Raw genomic sequence first — 5,870 nt, 5'->3', positions numbered from 1 at the left:
CTGAATTCCTGTGAGCGTCCTGATGAGGCCCTTTTCATACCCCAGAGCCTAGAACGGGGCCTAGACCTTCAACATAAATAAATAACGAAAGCTGGCTTCCCTGGTGGCGCAGCGGTTGAGAATCCGCCTGCCGATGCAGGGGACGCGGGTTCGAGCCCCGGTCCGGGAGGATCCCACATGCCGCGGAGCAACTAAGCCCGTGCGCCGCAACTACTGAGCCTGCGCTCTAGAGCCCGTGAGCCACAACTACTGAAGCCCATGCGCCTAGAGCCCGTGCTCCAAAGCAAGACAAGCCAGTGCAATGAGAAGCCCGCGCACCGCAACGAAGAGTAGCCCCCGCTCGCCCCAACTAGAGGAAGCCCGCACGCAGCGACGAAGACCCAACCCAGCCAAGAATAAATAAAATAAATAGATTTATAAAAATAAATAAATAACGAAAGCAATAGAACCATTGCAACAGTAATAGCTATAGAAGCTACTACCCATTGAGTGACTTCTTTAGGCTCAACTCTGTTCTAGGCACTTCCAATACATTATCTTTATTTTTAAAATTAATTTTTATTGGAGTATGGTTACTTTACAATGTTTTGTTAGTTTCTGCTGTACAGCAAAGTGAATCAGCTATACAGATACATATAGCCCCTCTTTTGGGGATTTTTCCATCTAGGTCACCACAGAGCATTGAGTTCCCTGAGCTCTGCGGCAGGTTCTCATTAGTTATCTATTCCAATATACTATCCTTAAAAGCACAACCACCCCCAAGACGCAGGTGATAGATATTTCCACTGTACAGACGCCACTCATCAACGGTAAGTACTTTACGCGAGAACAAATATTGGGTCGGGGTAGATACCCAAATCACTGTTCCCAGACCTACATTCTTTCTGGTAAGACATAACACCCAGGAACGGAACATTTAGGAACCGGTGGAGTCTGTCTTCCTGGATAACCCGGTGGAGACAACGGTTAAGAGATGGACTCGTGGCTTCCCTGGTGGCACAGTGGTTGAGAGCCCGCCTGCCGATGCATGGGACGCGGGTTCGTGCCCCGGTCCGGGAAGATCCCACGTGCCGCGGAGCGGCTGGGCCCGTGAGCCATGGCCGCTGAGCTTGCGCGTCCGGAGCCTGTGCTCCGCAAGGGGAGAGGCCACAGCGGTGAGAGGTCCGCGTACTGAAAAAAAAAAGAAGGCCAGGGCTTCCCTGGTGGCGCAGTGGCTGAGAGTCCGCCTGCCGATGCAGGGGACGCGGGTTCGCGCCCCGGTCCGGGAGGATCCCGTGAGCCATGGCCACTGAGCCTGCGCGCCCGGAGCCTGTGCTCTGCGACCGGAGAGGCCACAGCAGTGAGAGGCGCAAGTACAGGAAAAAAAAAAAAAAAAAAGAAAGAAAAAGAGATGGACTCACCTAGTCCTGCAGCTGCAGTGAGGAAACACCAGACAGGAAATCCCCATTGGCCCCGTACACACAGACCATCCCCAGAACAGGGCCTCCCTCTTTCTGGGATATGGCCTCACCATCCTTCTTCTCTCACATCGGGAGGGGGACATCTCCGGTCTTGCCATCTTGCCAGCTCCCTCGTGCACAATTGGCCAGACGGGTTCCAGAAACCTGTGCAAAGAGGTTTTGCACAAGACCCAGTCGCTAGCTGTTTCCTCTGCTTGGCTACAGGGTCGACTTGTCTGACAACACTGAGGGCAAGGCTCAGTTTCTCTACACATTCGTCTGTTATAAAAAATTCTTACGAACATCTGTGCCCAAAAGCATGTGCGGGCTTGAGTAGTCATCAGGTGAAAAGTTCACCCTTCAGCACCTCGGTCTGAGGAATCCCAGTTCGGGCAGGTTCTGGCCTCTGCTTGTGGCTCTCCTCGGCTTACAGACAAAAGCTGTCTGGGGCCGTCTGCGTTTCTGCTGCAGACCCGGGTATCACACTTGCTCTCTGAGTGCCCTAAGTCAGGGCAAAGAGAATCAGGAACTGAAAATCATTCAGCCACTTCACATTCTCAAAAAGACACCTGTGCAAAACCTGGTTATTATTTTCAAATGAAATGAGTCATCAGATTTGACAAACCAACCCTTTACGCAGCACGGCACAAAGAAAGAGGGCTTTAGAGGCAGAGGAAACCGTGTTCCAATCCTTGGCTCTGCCTTGTTAGCTGAAACGTTTTAGGCAATTCATTTGCCCTCTCTGAAGACTCATTCCCTCATTTGCAAAATGAGGCAAATAATAACACCTAAGATCTCAAGCTGCTGTGAGAATTAAATGCACCATTACTTTAATCGAATAAAAAGTCCCTTGGACAATACCTGGCATTCGGTATGCACTCAGCAAATGTTAGACTCTCATCTCTAGCTTTTCGTCTAGATACTAAGCGTCTCACGATGGATCCCCATAGTAACAGACTATGGGAGAGATGCCACCCGAATTCATTTTAAATGAATGAGTTTGACGGTATTGTACACAGGCAATTAAAGGAGGGGACAAGAGGATTGATGAGAAAGGTTTGGGCTCACTAGTCTCCTTTTGGGGGAAGGGAGACAAAACAATTTGGGGCTAAATGTCCAGCCTACACCCTAGTCACTAGAGTCAGGCAGACTGGTTAAATCGGAGCCCACCTGAGACTCCTTTTCATCTGCAAAGTGAGACCTCTTATGGGAATTAAGGTTTCTAAAAGTATGTCTGGTAGGAGCTCAAAAATGATAGCTGAAAGATTGAGAGACCTAGAGATTATCTTATTAAGCTAAGTACGTCAGAGAAAGACAAATATCATATGATATCACTTATATGTGGAATCTAAAGAAAATGATACAAATGACCTTATCTGCAAAAGAGAAATAGACTGGGCTTCCCTGGTGGCGCAGTGGTTGAGAGTCCGCCTGCCGATGCAGGAGACACAGGTTCGTGCCCTGGTCCGGGAGGATCCCACGTGCCGCGGAGCAACTAAGCCCGTGAGCCGTGGCCGCTGGGCCTGTGCGTCTGGAGCCTGTGCTCCGCAACGGGAGGGGCCACAGCAGTGAGAGGCCCGCATACCGCAAAAAAAAAAAAAAAAAAAGAGAAATAGACTCACAGACAAAGAAAACAAACTTATGGTTACCACAGGTGATAGCAGGGGAGGGAGGGAGATCAATTAGGAATTTGGAATTAATACATACACACGACTGTATGTAAAATAGGTAAACAACAAGGACCTAGGGTGTAGCTCAGGGAACTATACTCAATATCTTGTGATCACCTGTAAGGGAAAAGAACCTGAAAAAGAATGTCTATAACTGAATCACTCTGCTGTATGTTTGACACCAAGACAACATTGCCAGTTAACTATACTGCAATTAAAAAATGATAGCTGAAATTCTCACCTTAAATTAGCACGTTAAAGAAATGGGCAGTCAAACCTCCAGGCTCCACAGATGCCCTGGAATCCGTGCACCTTTGCGAGCCTACAAACCCATTCCCTCGGCTGCACTCCTGGCCGCTCTGAACTTGCCGGTCGGGGGGGGGTGGGGGTGGCGGGCGGGGCTGGGAAGCGCGAGGTGCTCGCCCGCTGCTCCCTCTGACCCCCGACTTGGGCCATTCCGGACCTTCTCGGTCTCGGCTGGCTCTACCGCCAGCTCTGTACGGGCCCCGGCCGGCTTCGCGCAGGGGTAACGGGACAGCACCTCACCTCCCGCCCCGCGCTGTGCCTCCCTGCCCGGCTCCGGGGCTCCCACACGGACCGCGCCCTGAGGTCTGAACCCCAGCGCTGACTCGCAGGAGACTCGACGCCCTGCGGGGTGGATCCCCGACCGAAGCGGGCTGGGTGGGCGCAGTTTGTACACTTCCCCGGAAGCAGTCCCACGGATCCCGCGGTCCTTCCCGCTCGCGGGCAGCCCGCCCTGTAACGCCGGCTCCCGCTGGCTCCGCCCCCTTCCCCGCTTCCCTCCCCCCGCCCCCCGGAAGGCGCCCTTAAGCAGCCCTGCTGGGAGCCCTCCGCTGCAGGCTTTGCTTTCTGTGGTTGAAATATGGGACTTAGGATATTCACCGGTATAACAGCAATAAAAGCACTGTTTTAAACAGCAAGGTCCTAATGTAGAGCACAGGGAACTATATTCAATATCCTGAGATAAACCATCAGGGAAAAGAATATTATTTAAATGTATATATATGTACAACTGAATCACTGTGCTGTACAGCAGAAATTAACACAACATTGTAAATCAACTAGACTGCAATTTTTTTTTTAAAAAAAAAGGCACCGTTGCTGGCGGGGAGAGGAGGTGCCAGTCACCGCCAGCGAGCAGGGAGCCCCACGCAGCAAGATTACTCAGGCTCTCACCTGTGGCCATAGGTGTAGCTGAGGCACTTATGTCCCGGGGCAGCAATGCCTGTGACGACCATGCGGTGGCCCGGCTGCCAGTTGAGAACTGGAAGGGGTGGGAGGCTCAGGGGGGCTAATTGCCAACTCGGGTCACACCGTGAAAGCCACCGACCCCTTGTAAGGAGCAATGGCAGGGCGGACTCTGCTGCAGAGCAGGCCCACGGTCTAACTGCAGGAGTGACAGAGCTGAAAAAGAGCGCGTGGTCCCAAGGGGACCCCACCTGACGGGCAGGCGTGGAATCCGACCTGTGAAATGGGGGCATTTGAGAGGATACCCCAGAGCAGCTGAGCCTGCAGACTCCTCGAACCCCCTCTCCTCTCCGGAGGAGGTGGGACCACGACCTCAGGGGAGGCAGGTGCCCTGCAAGGTGCCTCTGGTTCTGCTGGAGATCTGCCCTCCACTCCTGATGGCCTCAAAGCAAACGGCCAAGGCCAGGTCTCTGCACAGCCATCCCTGCTCTGAGGAGAGGAAACAGCACACGTGCCAAAGGGCTCGTGGGGGCCACTGCACCTGGGCAGAGACCGGGGTCACATGGGAGGGTTTTGACGCTGTCGGACTGGGGAACGGGTGGAATATAAGCCTGGGTGAGGAGGGTGTTTTCCCACTTGGGGGCCTTTGTCTGAAAGTCGAGATCCAGTGGTACAGCCAGAACACCCAGGGCCGTTCCAAATAGACTGTTGGCATGGAACTTGGCCTAGAGAAATGGGGGCCGACATAGTCTTGAGGAAAGGTGAGAAGGGCTAAGGAGGTGGAAGTGTTGGAATTGATTTACTGTGTAAGAAGGACACAGCCTCTATTAAGGCCACTGGCCTGAGATGCTTAATGGTGGCAGCGCTCTGTCGGCTAGTGTGGCCAGTGAGAGGTGGCCATAGATGGGAGGAGGAGGCCAGGTGACTGCACTGAAATATCAGAGGAAGGCGCGTGTAATTATTGTGCCAAAAAACGAGGCTGGACCAGCTCTCGGGGCTCCTTAACCCACAGGGATCTGGGGCAGTGGCTGTTGGGTCACTAGTGGGTCACTGTGTTCCTAGTGGGGAGAAAGATGGACAACCAGCTAGGACACGCTGACCTTATATAATTAAAAAAAAATCAGGGCTTCCCTGGTGGCGCAGTGGTTGAGAGTCCGCCCGCGGATGCGGGGGACGCGGGTTCGTGCCCCGGTCCGGGAGGATCCCACGTGCCGCGGAGCGGCTGGGCCCGTGAGCCGTGGCCGCTGAGCCTGCGCGTCCGGAGCCTGTGCTCCGCTATGGGAGAGGCCACAGCAGTGAGAGGCCCGCGTACCACAAAAAAAAATAAATAAATAAAATTTAAAAATAAAAAAAATAAAATTTAAAAAAAAAAAAAAATCAAGAGCTCATGAGCAGAAAGCTGATGTCAGCCGTCCGAGTGGAAAATCACGTTCCCTCCCAAGTTTCCAGGTAGAAGTCAGTTCACAGGCCCAGCACTCATTGTTTGACAGGGAAGTCAGCTCTCCTTAAGGAAGGACCTTGCAACACCACCATGCCTATATATAGCAAATAT

The 5,870-nt window shown here is 52.7% G+C and overlaps 1 long non-coding RNA gene across 1 annotated transcript; it reads right to left on the bottom strand.

Moving 5' to 3' along the window:
- Positions 1-516: 516 nt before the first annotated feature.
- Positions 517-3,873, bottom strand: LOC136793250 (uncharacterized). Its single transcript, XR_010838279.1, has 3 exons — positions 3,351-3,873; positions 1,401-1,604; positions 517-1,170 (listed from the first exon to the last, which is right to left on the bottom strand). It is a non-coding gene; the product is annotated as an uncharacterized lncRNA (long non-coding RNA).
- Between the last annotated feature and the right edge of the window lie 1,997 nt (positions 3,874-5,870).

This window comes from Kogia breviceps, chromosome 19 (genome assembly GCF_026419965.1).
Source record: "Kogia breviceps isolate mKogBre1 chromosome 19, mKogBre1 haplotype 1, whole genome shotgun sequence".
NCBI lineage: Eukaryota > Metazoa > Chordata > Mammalia > Artiodactyla > Physeteridae > Kogia > Kogia breviceps.
The sequence above is the reverse complement of the archived record's forward strand: the minus strand, read 5'-3'. Positions and strand labels throughout refer to the sequence as shown.